Here is a 22,708-nt window from a genome sequence, read left to right as displayed (position 1 = left end):
GCATGCCTCAATGGCAAGTTTCTCACTCCCGGCGATAGGTATACATTAATGACCTTCGACCAGGAGACTTTGCGTGGTGTTCGACGTCAGATCCTATATTCACACCACGTGAATTGTGCTGCAGTACCTTGAGGGTCATCATCATTATCGGTGATTCCTCTCGCGCTTGTTAACAGTTTACATTATTGACTGGTAATCAAGCGATGTCTTTCCATGTTTGACTTCAAGAAATTCTCACGTGGATCGACTTGTACTAAAGTGAAGATCGGATAAGTTTGAAGACCCCGGATCTAGTTTCATCCATCCGGGCTGCGACATATATTCAGGAGATAAAAACATAGACATGTGCAGCAGATGATCATCCTACTAAAAGGATGATAATTAAAAGCAGAGAATTATCAGTCTATTATCAGACGATCGTCTGTGTATGTACAGCAAATGTATTTATAAAGCTGAGCATGGGAAATGCCCGCATCAGCTAGATCATGAAAAGAAAGTATGAAAAGATAATGTATTGTATTGTATTTTGTTACAGGTCACCTCCCGACGATTGAATGAACTTCGGATCCTCCTAATAAAGCATTTCACCCGATAAACGACCTCATACTTTAGGGGGCAACTGTTATAGACATTTTTGTGCCTTACAGCATAGAGCATGAAATGTCAATAATCTAAGGGATCCAAAGTCCCTAAACATGTTGTTCTTACCCTTAGAGGAACAAGGTCAGCAAACCACAGCACTGCAAATCAGTTCTCCACTGAAAAACACTCAAAAACAGGTCAATTTTGGATCAAAGCAGCTGCTCCATGAAGCATCTGCGCTGAATGTCAAAAGCTCTATGGTGTACCTGCGTTGCATAGCAAGTGCAACAAAGGCTACCTGCGTTGGGCGTACTTTGACATGTGGAGGAATCTTTTTCTCAATGTGCCAGTGCCCAGGAAGCTTCCAAAATGACACTTGATCAAAAGATTCGCCTAATGATGAGTTAAGAGCTTCTAAAACTCCAAGTGGAAGGTAGAAACTCCAAGTGAAGAATTGAAGAACAAATGGAGTTGAAGAGGACAACAAGTCACACATCAAGCTGACTTATCTTCACTCCAAAACTCTATATAAGCATCTCATCCCATGGGATCTGGAGGCCGCAATTTAGTGCGAAGAATTGCTGTTGGTTTACAGTTGTGAGCATTGGGTGATTGCTTGAGGGAGGTGAAGAAGAGATTTCTCTCCGTCGGGAAGGTGATGCTGGATTGGACCTCTCATGGTTGTATCACCACCTGAACCTTACTTCCATATATTAATAAAGCATTTGAGGTTCTTCTATTCGCATGTGTTTCAATGGTGTATTTTCTTACTTGCGTCTTTGATTTATGCTAATCCTTGAATCGATTATGAATGCATGCTTCTTGTAGTTTCCTTTTCTTGTCTTATTTGCAGGATCTCGTGTAGCTGGGCCCGTGAAAAGACTTGGAGCTGGGAGCAAGCGGCAAACAAAGGAGATTGGATCGACCATTTGCGCAAGACATCGGTAAGTGGATCTCTCCCTTTTATCTCTTGCATGTCATAAATAAGAAACTTTAGATAGCTTTTCTTTCAGCTGTTGCTAAGGAACTGTCACCCTTAGAGTGGGTTAGGGTCATTCCGAGTTGGATACTTTCCCCCACAACACAGATACGCAATTTCATATGGACTCAAAGGCATAACATCACCAAATGAGTCTATCTCAGATTCAGAAGGTATGATGCAAGGATCATCATAAACAATGGTGTCTGACGAAATCATATGAATGGTTGCAAAAGAAGACGATGCTTTGATCAGAGGAAAAGGAAAAGTTCCCAGTAAACCGGCATCTTTAACTAGTCCTACTCCAACATCCTTATACGGGATAGTCGTTTTACCGACATGTTGAATGCTTTCAGAAGAGGCTGGGTCGGATGAAAAGTAAGCCAACTGGTCTATTGTTACGATCTTTCCATTATGAGGAAAATTTATAACCCGAAATATTGATGAAACGACAGCTGTCATAGTGTAAGACCAACTACGACCCAAGAAAAGGTTGTAATCTAGAGGGGCATCAAACACCTCCACATCTAGATTAACAGTTTTTCCTTCTACCCCTATAGGTAAATCCTGTAGAATGCCAAAAGGATGAAACCCATGGCCATTAAAGGCCTTTAGAATCGTCGGGTATTGATTTAGTGAAGGAGAACCAAGCGATCTCCAACACTGTATCAACATAATACATGTTGAGGCTCCTTCATCAATCACAGTTCTATGAATAGGTCTATTTTTTACTATCATTGGGATCTATAAAGCCATTTGATGAGGTAAGCATGGTTTACTATTTTCTAGATCGAAAATTATGAGGTTCGAGTCCTGAACGTTAACAGCTCCTATAGCCGACAAAAGTAATTTACGCTGTGCTGGACATGACTGCAGCACTTCCAAAGCCGACATTGCTGAAGTTGAAACGGCTAAATCTTCAACAATGTTATAGTTCTAAGCCGCTCTCGCATATGGATTGAAAGTTGACTTTCGAAGTATACCCTTGGCGGGCGGTTTGATTACTAAGTCTGGATTAGGTTTCTCGATCTGTAGCGGATCAGAACCGAGAGCTGAGGTTGATGGGTTACAATGAGAAGATTATGCTTCTTTACCATCAATAGGACTTTTACTACCATAATCATGCGATCGAATCCCAATCCTAACATGGGACATCATCAGTATGGGTTCTTCATTGGCATTTGAGGAAGAACCTATCATCTTACTGTCTTGACTTGGAAAAGGATCCTTCAAAACAATATGTGTTTGGGAATCTTTGAAAATATTTGCAACCTCTGTACGATGAGGGCAGTCTCTTGTAAAATGTTCTTCGTCACAAATGAGACAAGGATAACGAGGTTTGCGTTTCTCATCATTTGATTCCGCTTTTTCTGGTTTCTCTTTTGAATTTTTATTTGTTTTATTTTTCTTCTTCCCTTTCTTCTTACCACCGGATTTTGATTTGGCTGTAGATGACTCTACAAAATGAATATCGGCAGAAATCTCCGCAGAAGAATCTCCTATCGGGGAATCTGGAAAGGTTATGATAGGAGAAGAATTCTTGGAAGACTTCTTCTTACTTTTGGTATTAACTGTACCAATCATACCGTCAGCGGCATGAGACCCTGAAGGAGCTGCAGCGATTTGATTTTGCTTAGGAAGATTGGGGATTTTCTCATGTAACGTACCTAACTGAGCATAAACTAAGTCAAGGTACTGTGCTTGAGGAATTACTTACTCCTCGGTAACGACTCCAGCCTTAGCTGCATCCTCAATGATCTTTGGAAATAAAGATTTTACAAACCATTCAGCTAAGATATGATCCGGAACAAAAACCTTCACTAAACAGCTTCGACGTCTCCATTCATGAATGTGATCTGAAATATAAGTGGACGTCGACTACTTTAATGAAGTTAGTAATTCCGTGCCATTGTCATATCTGATTGGCAACTGAAAATGAGTTAAAAACGAGGTAGCTAACTGACTAAAGTTATAAAAAGTGGCTCACAGTAACTCAATGTACCACTTGGCTGCATGACCAATTAGAGTGCACTGGAAAAGCCTTAAACGGATTGAATCATCTGAAATGGAGTTAGACACACACCAGAGGTGATAAGTCATCACATGGTTCGACGGATCCTCTCCTGATTTGCCTTCAAACTTAGGAATATCACTAGGCAACTTATTCGGCATTAGCGGCCAAAACGAAAGATAGTTAATGGGATCGTTCGTTAGGTGCGACAAGTCAGGCAAGTCTAAAGTTGCGATAAACAGTAACTGATGATTAGGGTCCCTAAAACTCTGGGTCATGAGACCAGCCCCAGGAGGAGGATATCCAGGATAACTAGGAATTGGAATTGCATTTGGGATATTGTATCCTCCCGAAAAACCAGGATTAACCGGACCATACTAGGGTTGTTGAGGTTGTTGATATGTATACCCAGGCTACGGTTGATACTGATAGACTGGCTGCTGCGCAGCAGGACCGAATTGGTACTGTCCCTGGTACGGTTGATAAGTAAGTTGTGGTTGACTTGTGACAACCGTACTTGAACTAGGTTGTCCTATAGGCATCTGAACCGAAGTTTGAATTGTGGATCCAAACTAAGGTAAAGATGTATGAGGAGTTGATATAGGAACAGTAGAAACCGGAGCTGTCGATACTCCAGAAGTAGGTGGGGTAGATGGAACAGATGTTGCAACAGTTGCAGCAGCCGTTTGAGGTGGAGTACGAGGCGTACTAGGCCCAGGCTGAGAAACTACCGAAGGTACAGAATTTTGAATAGTAGACTGGAAAGGTTGCTGGGGTGAACCAAAAACTAAGGGTTGTCCAGTTTAAAATGAAAACTGTACATTCGGTTGCAAGACCTGTTGAGTTTGTGATGGATCCCACACTAAGTTCATTCCGGGGTATGGACCCATAACAGGTTGAGAATATTGAGGACCATAACCGAGTTGATGGTAGGGTTGATAATTCAAAGGTACATTTCCCGTTCCTTGAACATATGATTGACGAGAGGGTCGTTGGAAACCTTGATTCGAGTACTGACCTTGGGGTTGATACCCTTGAGGCACGTACCGATACTGGGGTTGACCTTGAGGTACATATTGATACTGGGGTTGATCTTGAGGTACATATTGAGTCTGGGGTTGACCTTGAGGAACGTACTGTCCCGTAGGTATGTATTGTGCTTGAGGTTGCCCCCCAGGCGCAAATTGGGTACCTTGAGGTTGCCCCCCAAGCGATAATTGAGGATTTTGAGGCTGCCTCTCAGGCGGTAACTGGCCACCTTGAGGTTGAGGATTAAGAATAGTAGCTGACATCATGAGAATATCTTCTACACTCAACGGCTTAGTACCATTGTTTCCAGTTAATAACCCTTGTTCAATGGGTTGAGGAGATGCTCCCGCAAAAGTACCAGAAAGTGACTAATACCCAGAGGGAACAGAAGGACCACCGTACAAAAATGATTCTGGTGATTGAGAAAACATGGACGACTGTCTTGACATATTTAACGGAGGATAGTAACCTCTAGGTGTTGGGTGATAAGGAATATGAGGTGGTGAAAAACTTAGCCCCGGGTTTCCCAAAAAATTAGTCAATGAAAGATACCAAGCACTGCTCCTAGGTGGACTGTAAAAAATTGATTCACGCTCCCTAAGTTCAATAACAGGTTGATTTTCATGGACAGGGATGCCTACTTCTTCTTCCGGAGTAGCAAGTTCTTCGATAGCTATAAGTCTAGAAGGAAGATTTTGAGTAATTATTCTATCTACCCTGGTTGAACCAGGACCACTAGAAGTTGGAGAGGTAAACCCCGATGTTGGAGTAGTAGCAAATTCACTTTCAAGTTCAGATATTTCAGGTTCCTCGCCTATATCACTAGTAGATGAAAAGCTACCAATAATTTCGGAAACAGACATTGATTGTGGATTACAATCTGCTACTAAAGCTTGAAAATCAGGATGAGCTCGACTAGTCCAACGCTTTGTAGTAGTCCAGCCTCGCCGATCCGGATGAGCTCCTCCTTCTCTTCGAAACCTGCATTCACTAACAAGACAAAAGATTAAATAGCACCTGATAAACTCATAAAACAATACATATCTATCATCTAGACCAAGGAGTATATGAAACAAACCATGAATAAAAATCTGTTGAGAAAAATAAGTTCATTTGTATTAAAAGGTAACAAAAGGAACCATTACAAAATGAGCCTTGGTGTTGTGCAAGTCCCTCCTAGGGTCCAACAAGAGTTTTCCTTTACTTTGATCAGCTCACCCACTCTCAAATAAGGCTAGGAAAGGATGGGAATCTCTCCTCTCAAGCTTTACAAGGGAGTCCTAATTCCAGCAGCATCTACCCTTAGGAATGTTCAGCTTTCAACCCCCCCTCCCTCTGGCCCAATGTCTGTATTTATAGTGCTCTAGAGGAAGTTATTCAAGTCCACCATCAATGGGATAAGCCCCTCTTTGGATGGGATAGCTCCCCTCTTGATGGGATAAGTTCCTCTTTGGTAGGGATACATGAACCATCTGGAGGCGCTTCATACACATCAAACAAGCTTCTAGAATGCTCTAGAAATGACCACAAGTAACTTTTTGGGAGTGAAACTTGCGCCTTTTGACCTTTACAGGAGTATGCACCCATTGCTTTATAGACAGAGCATACAAGTACGCAGGTATTGTGAACTTGGGGTGTGTACACGCAGGTAAGGCTAAGAGAAACTGCGTACCCAGAGATATATAGATTTTTAATGACTTTCTCTCTTTCTTGGAGTTTGACATGGAGAGAAGAGGTATGAGGCTTGCCAAGGAGGATAGTATGACAGTTGATGGAGCCATACTAACTGAAAATAGTCATGGTGACAAATTTTAGTGTAACATGGGTGAAAACCACCTGCTACAATTTGTTTCTATCTTCCTTTAATAAGAAACTTCTTTTACAATGTACTGGTGCAGTCCTTTACCAGCACGCAGGCTGCAACCTGTAGATGGCTACAACCCTCTTAGCTCTTGTACTAGCCGATCCATTTACTAGTACGTAGGCGCCAGCCTACAGAAAGCTACAACATTCACTCGTTTTCCAGTTGCTCCTGGAAGGGAGCTACAACCCCCTGGCTCTTGTACTGGCCAATATGTTTACTAGTACGTAGGTGCCGACCTACTGAACTCTACGATCTTCAACGGACCACGTTTCATACATTTTCATACTAGATCCATAAATACAAAATAATCACCACTGCAAGACATCCATCAATTACACCTGCATCACCGATCTCTGAATCACCAAATACTGAAACATTGAAACCCTATCAACAGCACAGTCGCCAGAACACATAACAGACAACAGAACTTTGCAACAATAACCAGATACACCTGCAACTTCAAATATAATGCATACACTAATATGATGAAACAAACCCGCGTATATACGCACTTTTACCAAAGCCAACCCACGTACAAATCTGCAAATATTTACTCATAACTTTGCAGTTTTTCCAGACACAGATCATAACATTCATACAATAAACATGTGTCAATAGAACGAGTCTATCCATAATCAAACCATATAATGATAATCATTCCAATCCTTAAGATCCCGTTCCATCGTTCATCATCCTCCACATGAGTGCAACCTTGGTTTTGATCAAGCAAGGCATCACCAACCCATAACCAGCATCTGGATCTCACACATCATCAGATATTCATAAGTTTCTCTCCCCCACATCTTGGCCTAATGATCTTCTCCTTATATAGGTTTAGGCTTCTCTCCATACCATGGTCCAAAACCATGTTGAACCAATACCTTGGACCCACTACCTGGGGTCGACACTTCGGACCAAATACCATGGACTAATACCAAAATACCATGGACCAAATACCACGGACCAAAACCATGGTTTCCAACATGTACGCAGCTTTTCTTCTGTGAAGCCGGGTGTGTACGTATATGCGCCTTTTGTTCCAATAACCCGCGTGTATACACAACTTAGTCACGATGAACCTGCGTATATCTCTCTCTTGACCTGCTGTACTAAGATCTGTCCTCTGATTGAGATACCATCACCTGTATCATACCTCTGAGTGAGTTTCCATCAAGGGCAACACTTGTATAATAATGCCAACAATCTCCCCCTTTGGACTTGATGGCAACCACCACACCAAGTCACTCTCCCCCTTTGACATCAAGGGCAAAGGGCATACCAAGATATTCTCTTCTTTGATATACATTCTGCTGTCCATACTCCCCCTAAGTACTTGTTGAAGTTTCTGATTGAGCTCCCCCTTTGTATATGCCAAGATGTACTAATCCGTCCATGCTCCCCCTGAGCACATGCAAGGTCTGTAACCTGCAATCCATTCTTTTGGTCCAGCAAGATATGTCAATAAGCATCATCACCAAAGACTTCTAACCATAATGCCAACAATGAATTATTTGAAATATATGCTCCCCCTGAACCTGTGCCATGTCATCATCAAAACAGTGACTGAACCATATTAGACTTCTATACTGGTGCTTTTATTCAGAACATCATATACGTGACTGTGCAGCATATAACTCGCATATATACGCAACTTGTCTTCATGAAACAATCGTATGAGATTTAGAACACAGAGGTTCCACATTTTCAACTTCCTCTGAGTCTGTCATGTCTGTGTATACTGCTATGCCACATCTTTCTGGTTGTACTTCCTTTTTCTTCCATATCTTCAACTGTGATGGTGTTTTTCGGTTTGGTGTCCACAATCTTCTCCTGCATTCTTTCGCAATGTGTCCCAACTTGTTACATGCATAACATCTTACATGTTTCATATTCCTTCTGTAGAAATCAGTAGCTTTGTGACCAAACATATTGCAAGAAAAACAATATCCCTTAAAGTACCTGGAACATGACGATGTTTTTGTTTGACAGTCTTGAACCATTCTACTTCTGCATCTGGCTGCAACATGTCCAAGATTATGACATACATAACATTCAACATTATTCATTGGAGGAGTAAAATATTTTCTTTGAAGAATTTATTTCCTTGGTTGTTGATGGGGTTGTCTTCTCATCTCCTTGTTGATCATTTTTTATTTCTCATTAGAGTTCCTTGCCTCACCTTGTGAGCTAGATTCACCTTTAGCAGATTCAAAAATCAAGACCAGTTTTGATAGCAGGTGACCTTTTACTACTAAGAATATCATCTATGATCTTAGTACTATCTTGAAATCATAATAGTTTATCTTTTACTTCTAATTTACCTTTCAAGATATTTACCTCAACTTGATGTTGTTCTTCCTTTTCCAGACATTGCTTCGTCAAAGTTTTTTCAGACTTTCTTCCTTCTTCCACTTGTTGCCTTAGTTTGAGAATCTCATTTTCTTGCTCTCCATTTAGCACCTGCAGCATTTGTCGTAATCTGGAGGCACATTCCAACTGAGCTTTTAAGCTGATAATTTCTTCTTTGAGGGCACTCTCCCTTTTGCTAGGTACATCTTGTTGATCTATGATTTTGTCTGATGCTTCATTTGCTTGTCCATCTTCAATCTGAGGTGATTCAGGATCTGGATATTTGCTTCCATTCAATAGCAGGTTGTCATTGTTCCTTTGAGCTGTCTTCTTCTTTTGAAGCGCTTTCTTTCCCATTGTTCTACGGATCTCCTTCAAGTGATCAAGCTTCTACCAAAAGACCTGCTCTGATACCAATTGTTGGAAATAATACTGAGAGGGGGGGGGGTGAATCAGTATTATCAAATCAATAAGACTTTTTCATTTCCATATTAAGATTCATATACCCTACTTCAGTTAAGGATACCCGCATATATACACCATTGTGTTTAATGCAACTAGCGTATATCCAGTAAACTTATGATTCAGTTAGTTGATCTTCAATGAGTGCATCAGAACGTTATTAATCATATGAACAGTCAACAGGTGCAGTAAACAGAACAGATCATCATACATAAAGAGCACACATGAACACCATGATATAAGGTGGAAAACCAATGTGGGTGAAAACCACCTGCTGCAATTTGTTTCTATCTTCCTTTAATAAGAAACTTCTTTTACAATGTACTGGTGTAGTCCTTTACCAGCACGCAGGCTGCAACCTGCAGAGGGCTACAACCCTCTTAGCTCTTGTACTAACCAATCCATTTACTAGTACGTAGGCACCGGCTTATAGAAGGCTACAACCTTCACTCGTTTTCCAGCTGCTCCTGCAAGGGAGCTACAAACCCCTGGCTCTTGTACTGGCCAATATGTTTACCAGTGCGTAGGCGCCGGCCTACTGAACTCTACGCCATTCCACGGACCACATTTCATACATTTTCATACTAGATCCATAAATACAAATTAATCACCACTGCAAGACATCCATCAATTACACCTGCATCACCGATCTCTGAATCACCCAATACTAAAACACTGAAACCCTGTCAACAGCACTGTCACCAGAACACATAACAGAAAACAGAACTCTGCAACAATAACCAGATACACATGCAACTTCAAATATAATTCATACACTACTATGATGAACCAAACCCGCGTATATGCGCTCTTTTACCAAAGCCAACCCGCGTACAGATCTGCAAATATTTACTCATAACTTTGCAGCTATTCTAGACACAGATCATAACATTCATACAATAAACATGTGTCAATAGATCGATTCTATACATAATCAAACCATATAATGATAATCATTCCAAGCCTTAAGATCTCGTTCCATCATTCATCATCCTCCACATGAGTGAAACCTTGGTTCAGATCAAGCAAGGCATCACCAACCCATAACTAGCATCTGGATCTCACACTTCATCAGATATTCATAAGTTGCTCTCCCCCACATCTTGGCCTAATGATCTTCTCCTTATATAGGTTTAGGCTTCTCTCAATACCATGGTCCAAAACCATGTTGAACCAATACCTTGGACCCACTACCTGGGGTCGACAGTTCGGACCAAATACCATGGACTAATACCAAAATACCATGGACCAAATACCACGGACCAAAACCATGGTTTCCAACATGTACGCGCCTTTTCTTCTGTGAAATCGCGTGTGTACGTATACACGCCTTTTGTTTCGATAACCCACATGTATACGCAGCTTGGTCACGATGAACTTGCGTATATCTCTCTCTTGACCTGCTGTACTAAGATCTGTCCTATGATTGAGATACCATCACCTGTATCATACCTATGAGTGAGTTGCCATCAAGGACAACACTTGTATCATAATTCCAACAATCTCCCCCTTTGGACTTGATGGCAACCACCACACCAAGTCACTCTCCCCCTTTGACATCAAGGGCAAAGGGCAGACCAAGATATTCTCTTCTTTGATATACATTTTGCTGTCCATACTCCCCCTGAGTACATGCTGAAGTTTTTGATTGAGCTCCCCTTTTGTATATGCCAAGATGTACTAATCCGTCCATGCTCCCCCTGAGCTTATGTAAGGTTTGTAACCTGCAATCCATTTTTTTGGTCTAGCAAGATATGTAAATAAGCATCATCACCAAAGACTTCTAACCATAATGCCAACAATGAATTATTTGAAGTATATGTTCCCCCTGAACCTGTGCCATGCCATCATCAAAAGAGTGATTGAACCATATTAGACTTATGTACTGCTGCTTTTATTCAGAACATCATATACACGACTGTGCAACATATAAATCGCATATATACGCGACTTGTCTTCATGAAACAAGCGTATGAGATTTAGAACACAGAGGTTCCACATTTTCAACTTCCTCTGAGTTTGTCATGTCTGTGTATACTTCTATGCCACATCTTTCTGACTGTACTTCCTTTTTCTTCCATATCTTCAACTGTGATGGTGTTTTTTGGTTTGGTGTCCACAATCTTTTCCTGCATTCTTTCGCTATGTGTCTGTTACACTAAAAAATGTCACCATGACTATTTGCAGTTAGTATGGCTCCATCCACTGTCATACTATCCTCCTTGGCAAGTCTCATGCCTCTGCTCTCCATGTCAAACTTCAAGAAAGAGAGAAAAGTCATTTAAAGTCAATTATCTTTGGTACGCAGTTTCTCTTAGCCTTACCTGTGGGTACGCAACCCAAGTTCACAATACCTGCATACTTGTACGCTCTGTATGTAAAGGGGTGGGTGCGTACTCCTGTAAAGGTCAAAAGGTGCAAGTTTCACTCCAAAAAAGTTACTTGTGGTCATTTCTAGAGTCTTCTAGAAGTATGTTTGACGTGTATGAGGCGCCTCCAGATGGTTTATGTATCCCTACCAAAGAGGAACTTATCCCATCAATAGGGGAGCTATCCCATACAAAGAGGGGATTATCCCATTGATGGTGGACCTGAATAACTTCCTCTAGAGCACTATAAATACAGGCATTGAGCCAAAGGGAGGGGAGGTTGAAAGCTGAACATTCCTAAGGGTAGATGCTGTTGGAATTAGGACTTCCTTGTGGAAGCTTGTGAGGAGAGATTACCATATTTACTTGTTTCCATTGGGAGGTGGGTGAGCTGATCAGAGTAAGGGAGAACTCTTGTGGACCCTGGGAGGAGCTTGCACAACACCAAGGCTCAGGTTGTAATGGTTCCTTTTGTTACCTTTTAATACAAATTAGTCCATTCTTCTCAACAATTTGTTATTTATGAGTTGTTTCATATACTCCTTGGTCTATATGTTAAATATGTTTTATTTTATGTGATATTCAGGTGCTATTTAATTGTTTGATTGTTAGTGAATGCAGGTTTCGAAGGGAAGGAGGAGCTCATCCGGATCAACGAAGCTGGACTACTACAACAGCGTTGGATTTCAGGTAAGATCTAAAACACTTGATTTCTCATATTGTAAAAGCATATTTTGGGAAGGATTGCTCTTATTTGTCTTGTTTGTCATTAGAAAGTCTTAGGCTTTCTAGGAAGGTCGGTTGTGTCTGCACTAACGACTCTTTCCGTGTGACAAAATGGCGACTCCACTGGGGAATCCATGAATGTGTTTGAGTTCTTTTGATTTGATATTTTGGTCTGAGAAAAATTGCTTGTTTTCTGATATTTGGTTGTCTAACTGTGTATTTGGGTGGGTTAGCTTAGAGTCAATTTAGTTTTTTATTTTTATTAGCCTTGCCAGCAGTACGCAGTCTCTGGGTTTCACACAGTGCGTACTTGTATGCACTGCGTCTTTGTGCACAGTGCGTACCCGCGCCTGTGCGAACAGATGACCTGCGTACCCCTGTCAATTTTGAGAAAATTTCAATTTTTGCTTTTTTCTCTTTAGATTTTGCTTTCAATTTGTTTTTACTGCCCAGATCCATCATTTTACTATCAAAGATCTTCACCTGAACTTGTCCCGTTAGTGTCGAGGGTTTTGGTGGAATTCATAGGGATTTTGCCTTAGGGTTTGATTTTTAACTGGTCCTGTAGTGACTTTGGCGTTAGAGGTTGTCAAACTTTGGATCTCCCTGGTTTTGATCAGTCCTCTTAGGAGTCGGGCCTGTCATAGAAGTCACCCTAGTGAGAGACCTACCTTTGTGTCTTCTCTTTACGAATCTCGAAAAGTTTGTTTGTTAAAGCCTTGAATTCCATTCTTGAGAAAAAAGAACAAAAAGATTGCGATTTTGTTTTTTGGTTAGTTTATGATTCTGCATGAACTGATCCTTAGTTGCATTTTGACTAAGTAAAACATCCGGGAATCATCCTTGTAGGCTTTTGTCCTCATTATTTTTTTCTTTTAGGTAAAATTCCTTTTAATTTGCTTTTGAGTGAATTTGATTTGATTGTCTTAGATTTTTTAAATTCGATTTGATAAAATAGTTTTACATGCTTTATTAACATAGAAAAAACACAAAAATTCTTTTGGAAAAAGTTTTCTTTGGTAGCATTTGTAGACTTTTGGGAGAAAAAGGAAATTTCGTAGAGTAATTAGTGGTCATGAGTTGTGTGTTTTGAAAAGATAAAGAGAATTGTTTCTTTGATTGTCTTTACTAAGAAAGTTGTTTTCTATAAAATTTGCATTTTCCAACTCTCTTAGTTAGGAGATTCATTGAAAAGGAAAAGTAGTGTAAATCATCTTAGGTGCATCTTTGTAGTGGTTGCGAGTCGAGTCTACACACCACCAGTTTCATCTCCACTACCTTTGACTTTAAGAAAAACCATAAAATTAACGCTTAAAGTAAAATCAACTTAGTAACTTTTATTTACTAGGGCTCTGAAACACCAATTTAGATCAGGCTAGTGTCTTGGAGTAGGAGAGTAATTAACTCTCCAAGACAACAAAACCAAACAAGTAGCTTATCTTGTGATAGAATAAATCCAATTGTCTCATTTGTACTCTGGGAAAGCTCCTCTTAAAGGAGAAGCACGAGCTCGTGTCCGAACCAGTGAGGGGATCAATCCTCCCTCGTTGGGAATGACGCCAGACACGCACGTATTACAAACGGTAAACCTCGGATTAACCATTGTCGAGGAGCCAGGGGTCACTTGTCGGTAAACCTTGGATTATTGTCAAGGAACCGGCAAGGGGATTGAGCTTGATACTCTGCCCTTGCGTGCTGTCAGAATGTAGATTGTTCCCTCAGGTGCATTTGTTGCGGTTGGTAACCTTAGTGACCATTATCTTTAGGACTCTACCGACGTGACGGTGGAGGGAAGATCCCACTGTACCTGGAGCAGACGTCGGCTAGACTCACTTGGATTTTCCAGGGGGTTCACTTCAGTCGAGACGGTTAAAGTGGAGGAACTTGTGCCGGTCTATTCATTAAGCAGGTTGTTGGGGTAACTGTTCCACCCGCCACTTCTGTACTGAATCCGGCAATGTTGGGTTTCATCTCCAACTAGCGTTTTCGGTCTGGAAGGCTACTGTTTGTGCTTGGTTTGACGCCCTAGATTCTTTAGGCATATGATTCAAATTTGTTTGGTTCTTTAGAGACTTTAGGTGGTTTTCTTTGAGATTTTACTTTGTTTGCGTGTGCAGTAGTTAAAAGTTTTTAACTGTGGCGGAATTACCGAGACAGTCCTGTAGACTTCGCGGCAAGTCTCCTGAGGTTGTTTCTATGGCCAAATTGTTGAGGAAATCTCGTAGACTTCGGGGTGAATCTCCTCAAGACGTCCTAAGTCATTACGAAGGTTTAAAGGTCCTTGTAACTCCTCCTAGCGGCAGTAGAGTAGGTTCACCAGAAGAAGGAGAGTCTTCGTTGGTAGTCCATCAAGATTACCAAATTCTAGAGACATGTTATAATCCTGAAGCAGTTGAAGTTTCTGAGCTTGCTGGTAGTTTTTCATATACTAGTGATATAGGTGAAGAACTTGAAATATCTGAACCTGTTACTCCAACTTCTAGTGTACCAGATTCACCTAGGGTAGAAAGGGTCATCACCGAAAACCTTCCTACTGGTTTGATAGCTATTGAAGAACTTGCTCCAGAGGAAGAATTAGGCGTATCTACCCTTGAAGATCAACCTACTATTGATCTAAGGGAGCGTGAATCGATCTTTTACAGTCCTCCTAGAAGTACTACTTGGTACCTTTCGTTAACCAATTATTTAGACAACTCAGGGGTAGGTTTTTCTCCACCTCGTACTCCTTTTCCACCTGGAGGTATTTATACTCCTGTAAATATGTCTAGTCAGTCATCCGTGTTCACTCAATCTCCTAAATCGTTCTTACACAGCGGTCCTTCTGTTCCCACCGGGTATCAGTCACTTTCTGGTACCTTTGCGGGGGCATCTCCTCAACCAATTGATCATGGGTTATTAGCTGGAAACAATGGTAATAAACCATTGGGTGTAGGGGACATTTACATGATGTCAGGTTCAGTTCCCGTTTCTCAACCTCAAGGTGGTCAATTACCGCCTGGGGGGCAGCCTCAGTTAACGCCTGGGGGGCAACCTCAAGGTACAAAAATTGTGTCTGGGGGGCTGCCTCAAGGTCAGTATGTACCTATGGTACAATACATGCCTCAAGGTCAACCCCAACCTCAATATGTACCCCAGGGTCAACCTCAGTATCAATATTTACCTTAAGGGTATCAACCCCAAGGGTATCAATCTCAAGGGTATCAACCTCAAGGTCAAGGTCAACCCCAGTATCAGTATTTACCCCAAGGTTATCAACCTCAAGGTCAATACTCAAGTCAAGGTTATCAGCCACCTCAAGGTCAGTCATATGTTCAAGGTATGGGAACTATGCCTTTCAGTTATCAATCCTATCCTCAATCTGGTTATGGATCTCAGTATCCTCAACCTGTTACGGGTCAATACCCCGGAATGATAGTGTGGGATCCATCATAGGGTCAACAGGTGTTGCAGCCTAGTATACAGTTGTTACCTCAAACTGGACAACCCGTAGTTTCTGGTTCACCCCAGCAACCGCAACCTGTCCAGTCAAACGTTCAAACTTCTGTAACTTCGGTAGTTACTCAGCCGCCAATTGCACCTAGTAATCCATCTCAAATGGCTGCTGCAACTACCGCAACATCTACCGCACTTACTTCTGGAGTATCGACAGCTCCGATTTCTACTGTCTCTGCAACCACTCCTCAGACATCTTGACCGTTGTCCGGATCCGCGATTCAAACTACGGTCTAGATGCCTGTAGGGCAACCTGGTTTAAGCACTGTTGTAACAAGTCAACCTCAATTTACTTACCAACAGTACCAGGGGCAGTACCAATTCGGTCCTTCTGTCCAACAACCGGTTTACCAGTATCAACCGTATCCTGGGTACACTTATCAACAACCTCAACAACCCCAGTACGGTTCGGTTAATCCTGGTTTTCCAGGAGGATATAATATCCCTAACGCGATTCCTGTTCCTAGTTATCCTGGATATCCTCCTCCTGGGACTGGTCTTGTGACCCAGAGTTTCAGAGATCCTAACCGGCAGTTACCGTTTATCGCAACTTTGGATTTACCAGACTTGACGCGCCTAACGAACGATCCAATTCAATATCTTCCGTTCTGGCCGCCAATGCCAAATAAGTTTCCCAGTGATATACCCAAGTTCGAAGGCAAGTCTGGAGAGGATCTGTCCAATCACGTGATGACTTACCACCTCTGGTGTGCTTCCAATTCTATCTCGGATGATTCGATCTACCATGGGAAGATCTTCATCATAGATCTTCGTTTTTACCTGAGGGTGATGACTTTGAAAATGATTTTTCATCAATTTTTACAGCTGAATATGTCAAGGACGCTCAGAATCCCATGAAACATCCTGATCCAGAGTTGAATTTGGGAAACATTTCCAAAACTATTGCCATCGACATTTCAGTCAAAACCGGAGTTATTGAAAACATTTAAATAGGTGCCTCATGTACAGATAACGAAATTCAAACATACAAGGTCCTATTTCAACAATTCCGCGACGTGTTTGCCTGGTCCTATGAGGAAATGCCAGGAATTGATCCCTCCATTGTTGTTCATGAAATCAAGACCTACCCGGAGGCTAAACCCGTTCGGCAACGTCTGGGTCAGATACACCCTAGGAAAGCGTCTGCGATTAAAGTAGAAGTCGAGAAGTTGTTGAAAGCAGGTTTCATTTATCCGATCCTGTTAACAGATTGGGTATCGAATATTGTTCTGGTTAACAAGAAACAAGGAACAATAAGAATATGTATCGACTATAGGGATATAAACTGTGCTTGTCCAAAAGAAAACTATCCTACGCCCTATATCGATCAAATAATCGATGATTGTGCCGGCAGTGAAATATTTTCCTTTATGGACGGTTTTTCCGGTTACAACCAAATTAATATTCTACCTGCCGATCAACCAAAAACAGCTTTCATTTGTCCTTGGGGGACATTTGCTTACTGCAAATTACCTTTCGGACTTAAGAATGCCGGAGCCACTTTCCAACGGGAAATGTCTTACGCGTTTCACGACATCAAGCACATTGTGCAACCGTATCTCGATGATTTGCCTGCTCATTCTTTACATCGAGCTGATCACCTTGTCCACTTACGCGCTATTTTTATGAGGTGTCGGCATTATCGAATTCGGTTGAACCCACACAAATGTGTCTTCTGCATAGAAGTGGGACGATTGCTAGGATTTGTCGTTTCAAAAGCCGGTATCCGTGTCGATCCCTCGAAGGTTGAAGCCATCATCAAATTGCCTCCTCCTTCGAGTTTGCGCCAACTCCAAAGTTTGCAGGGGAAAGCAAACTTTTTACGTCGATTCATTCCTAACTACGCCGAGGTTACAAAGGATTTCACCCGGTTGTTGAAACAAAACACTCATTTTTCTTGGGATGAGACAGCTCAGAAATCTTTTGATGCACTTAAGCACGCGGTGACCCATGCACCGTTGCTGCATCCTCCCAACTACAACCAGGACTACTTTTTGTATCTCGCCGCCTCCCACTCCACCATTGGAATGGTCTTAGTTCAGGAAGACGAATTCGGAACGGAACATGTGATATCTTATCTTAGTAGGACGTTAAATCCCACTGAGCTAAAATATTCGCATGTGGAGAAATTGGCCCTGGCAGCTGTTCAGGCTGTCCAGCGTTTTCGGATTGCAACCCTATGATTTACATTTTGACAAAACAATTGTTAGGGGGCAAGTACTCCAAATGGATTGTTATCCTCTAGGAGTTCGACTTGGAGTTCGAGAAGTCCAAGTCTAAAAAATCCTTAGTTTTCGTGGAATTGATGTGTGACTTCCCGCGTGCTGACACGGAAACTGTGGCAGAGGAACCCATTGCGAACGAATCTCTGTTTCTTATCAGCACTTTAGATCCGTGGTATGGGGATATAATCGTCTATCTCCAAACCCAATCCTTTCGGCCTGAAGCTTCAAAGTCGGAACGCCGGAAAATTCGATTCCAGTCCCAACAATACAGAATTATTGGAGATACTCTTTATTGTCGTGGGGAGGACTTGGTTTTTCGTCATCGCTTAACTCATGAAGAGGCAGAAAGGGTTTTGAATGACTGTCATTCTAGAGCATGTGGCGGTCATATGTCTGGGTATGCCACCGCTCAGAAGGTATTGCGTGCTGGCTATTTCTGGCCGTCCATGTTTAAAGATTGTATCGTTGCAGTCCGAAAATGCCACAACTGTCAAGTGTTTGATCGCAAGATGCGCGCACCACCTGCTCCTCTCCACCCTATAATTGCCGTTGGTCCTTTTTCTAAATGGGGTATCGATTTTATTACTTGTAACCCTCACTCGGCCGGGGGGCATGCGTATATCATCCTTGCGGTTGATTATTTTACTAAATGGGCCGAGGCGATGCCTACATTCGAGGCAAGCGGAAAAACAGCAGCGATTTTCGTATTCAATCATATTATTGCTAGGTTTGGTGTCCCACAAGCGATAATCACTGACCATGGACGCCACTTTCGAAACATTATGATGACAGAACTTACAAGCCAGCTTGGTTTACGCCATGGTAGTTCTACTCCTTATTATCCTCAATCAAACGGTTTGGTTGAATCTATCAGCAAAGTTCTAGTTATCATGATCCGACGAATCATTGGTATTCATCGGTCGAATTGGCACAACATGTTAATTTCAGTGCTTTGGGCATATCGAACCTCAGTAAAAACATCAACAGGGTTCACTCCTTTCCAACTAGTTTATGGTTTGGAAGCAGTGTTGCCCATTGAATGCGAAATCCCATCACTTCAAATGGCTATCGAATTACTCCAAGCTACTTCCGAAGAGGAGAAGCGTCTGTTATACTTAACTAAATTAGATGAGACTTGACGAGACGCTGCCTTAGCAATCGAGACTCACGCAAAAAGGATGAAAGCTCAGTATGATCGTAACGTGACCCCTCGTAATTTTTCGGAAGGAGACCTAGTGTTATTATATGATCAAGCTAACGATAAATTAGGCGCTGGAAAATTTGTTCCCATGTGGCATGGACCCTACATTGTCAAGCGAAAGCTGGAAAAAGGGGCCTATGAGCTGGTAGATTTTGATGGGGACTCTTTGGGTAAGCCGAGAAATGGACTTTACCTAAAGAGGTACTATGCTTAAATGGTGGGTATGGAGATTTAGTTAGTTCTAGTTAGGTTAATTTTCTTTCTAGCTGGTATGTTTGCTTAGTTTAGGCTATGTGCTTAGTTTAAAGAGTGTGTTTTTATCGTTATTCTAGCTTATCTTGGTTTTACTCTTGATATTGCAGATGTTGACGCCTCTCCAAACGTACATTGGATTTGCTGATGGTGCTTGTCGTAGTACACGGAATATCTCTTCCGCAGCTTGGCTTCTATTCACCCTCTGACGAGTTAGTTTCTATGCATGGGGTGAGCCTCGGTCAAAAAACAAACAACATTGCAGAATACAGTGCAGTGATTGAATTATTATCTGAATCTATTTCATTTGGGATTCGGAGTTTGATAGTGAGGTTAGATTCTGAACTCGTTGTATTACAGCTTAATAGAGTCTATGCCATTAGAAATCCAGTGTTATTAAGATTGTTTTTGAGGGTGCGTCTCTTGGAACGTGAATTTGATTACATTGAATATCAGCATATTCCAAGGTCTTTAAATACATTAGCAGATGCAATGGCGTCTCGAATGTTAAATAGACATTTGTAACAATCATAAATGTAAATTTATAAACATTTCATCACACATTTTTAACAAAATAAGCATAGATAGGAGGGTGTCAAAAATATACATCGTCTTCGATCATAGGTTGAAAAACACCTTATGATTGGCAAAAATGATAAGTAAAAAAAACCAAAAATGTCATATGTGTCTACAAAAGTGACTAGCCAATCACTGGTGGTGCTCTCTATACGAGACCACTGCCCACGCTACCCTACACAAGAACCTCCTGAAAGGTCCTGGGACTGCGACCACGTAGCGCTGAAGTCGGATAGGAATGTCATCTATAGTGGTCTCTGGTATATCCACCGTCAGATGCTCTAGATCCTGTTCCAGCTCGGCTAAGGTCTCTGCGGCCGCATCCTATGGGGCCGGTGCTGGTACAGCTGGTACTCTCCTCTCAAAAGCCCGGAGGTTGCCGGGACGCCGCGGACCTACATCTGCATTTTGAAGATTTGTGCTATCAGTTTTGAGACGATATATAAAAAAATAAAATAAAAAATAGATAATTTAAAAACTTGTGAAAAATGAAATACCTCTGTCGTCCCATTGTTCTCCCTGTGGAAGAACCATGTCCGGATCATTGCAAAAATCCATTCCGGCATACGGAAAATCCTGAATCCCAAAGACCTGGCCCTCCAGCCAGTGAAAGTAACCATCAGGAAATCGAACAACTGCTGCTCCCTCATCAGGATGCCGGGCCATTACCGCAACCCATTTCATCAACTTAGGCTCCCGAGGAGCCCCAACTGGAACTGTAATATGCTGGGGGATCAGCATTGGAACTCTCTCTAGGGCAAAGCTCACAACTAAAGGCCTGTATCCAAAGGTCTTCAGTTGTCCTCTCTTTGCCCTGGTTAGTTGGCCCTTCATAATGGCCAACACAGCATCGCACCAGTTGAAAATGGTGCCTTGGAAGCAATCTATAGCCATCCGCATTTGGGAACCAGTGGCTATGTGCAAAGCGACAGCGCCGCAAAGTATGGTAACTGTAAAGGCAATTACCATGAGTTCAGGTCGGGATATATATTTGATTTCTATCCCCTTCTCCTGGTTTTGATTGTTGCACCACTCTAGCCAGAGACTAGCAAGGGATTGGCCACCCGGCCTAGTCCCGAATAGAGAGATTTGCTCGCCCCTGTTAGGCAAGCCAGTGAGAAAGTATATGTCGGAGGACTCTATCTCGAGTTGGTTTTCTCCAATGTAAAAACATTGATCCTGAATATTCCACCTTTCAACCAGCCACTCTAAGAATGGCACCTGGGCCCTCATGCCAGGTATGGCCCAGTACTTGTAGAGACCGCATGCCCTTAACGCATCAATAGAAGGTTGATGACCTATTGCGGCCAAATCAACGTCTTCGTGTTCTCTTTCATGCCAATCTAGCATGGTGAGTGACCTACACACCAAAAAACAATGATTAGAATTCATTAAACAAAATTTGGTTGGTTAAAATTGGGGTTTGGGGTTTCAAAATCCACGTTTCACGGGGTACGCACCCCGCGTTCAGAAAACAGAGCGGCGGTACGCAGCTGTTCTGAAGGCGGGATGCGTACCCCGACCTTTTTCCCATATACGAAAAATTCAGGGTACACAGGTCGCCCATTGGGCACCTGCGTCCCCCGAGAAACGAATTTTAAAACCCTAAACCCTCCAAAAATCAAACTAAAACTTGAATGAAATTCTAAGCGGATGAAATTGAAGAGGAGGATGTTGTGAAATACCTGAAAGAGACGGCGCTCGATTCTGACGGTCGGATTCTCCGCAAAGTCCACGGGAAATTTTCTTGTCAAAAGCCCTTTTCTCAACCTCAACAGTAAAATGGTAAAAATGACATGGTAAAAAGTCTTTTTATAGGTTTTTTGGATGAATGAATGCTAAGTTTGTTTATTTTTCACCATGAAAGGACATTTTTCAATGTATTTTTACCCATCTTAAACAGGTATGAGTAATGTGTCGCTTTTGTGCAGGACAAAAGGACTTTAGAGTAAAATCATCATTTTTCGCGAACCAAAACATCAGAGTCATCTTTTAAGCTCTTTTCTGACTCCTAAAAAATGAAAAGATTGCCGAGAATTTCTTTTACACTCGTTAAAACGGAATTAAAAGATGGTCCCCTTATAGCTCTTTTCTGACCGTAAAAACAAGAAAAGATTGTCGGGTTTTTGTCGTTTCGAACTTGATACGGAAATAAAACGACGTGTCCTTGATCGCTTTTTACTTTTCAGGTCAGAGACACTAATCATGAAAGTACTCCTTGGTCGCAAGATCAAGCGGTTCTCTCAGGTATTATTTTATACTTTTTCGGGCTTGGGAGACACAAATTTACGAAAGAGTTCACCTTGGAGTCTTCTTTAGTTTTTTCAGACTCTCTAAAATTGAAAAACGCCGAGTTTCTCCTATACTGGACTCGTTAAAATTTCACAGTACATGACCTGTTCAATTACAAACAGGAACGGACCACTCCTTCTTAGGGTCCGAATCTAAACTAAGTTGGACTCATCCGAAGGATGAGCTTATAATCAAGCATATGTTATCCTCCCCAAGCTTGTTAAAAAATAAAGAGGTACTTGCCAGAAATTGTGGGGGAAAAGAGAGAAGAATGAGCCGATTTGTTATCCTTTGTTACA

Source organism: Pinus tabuliformis, chromosome 2_2 (genome assembly GCF_031772625.1).
Source record: "Pinus tabuliformis cultivar Carrire ecotype Pingquan chromosome 2_2, CPIR1, whole genome shotgun sequence".
Taxonomy (NCBI): domain Eukaryota; kingdom Viridiplantae; phylum Streptophyta; class Pinopsida; order Pinales; family Pinaceae; genus Pinus; species Pinus tabuliformis.
This window is presented reverse-complemented; position numbering follows the sequence as displayed.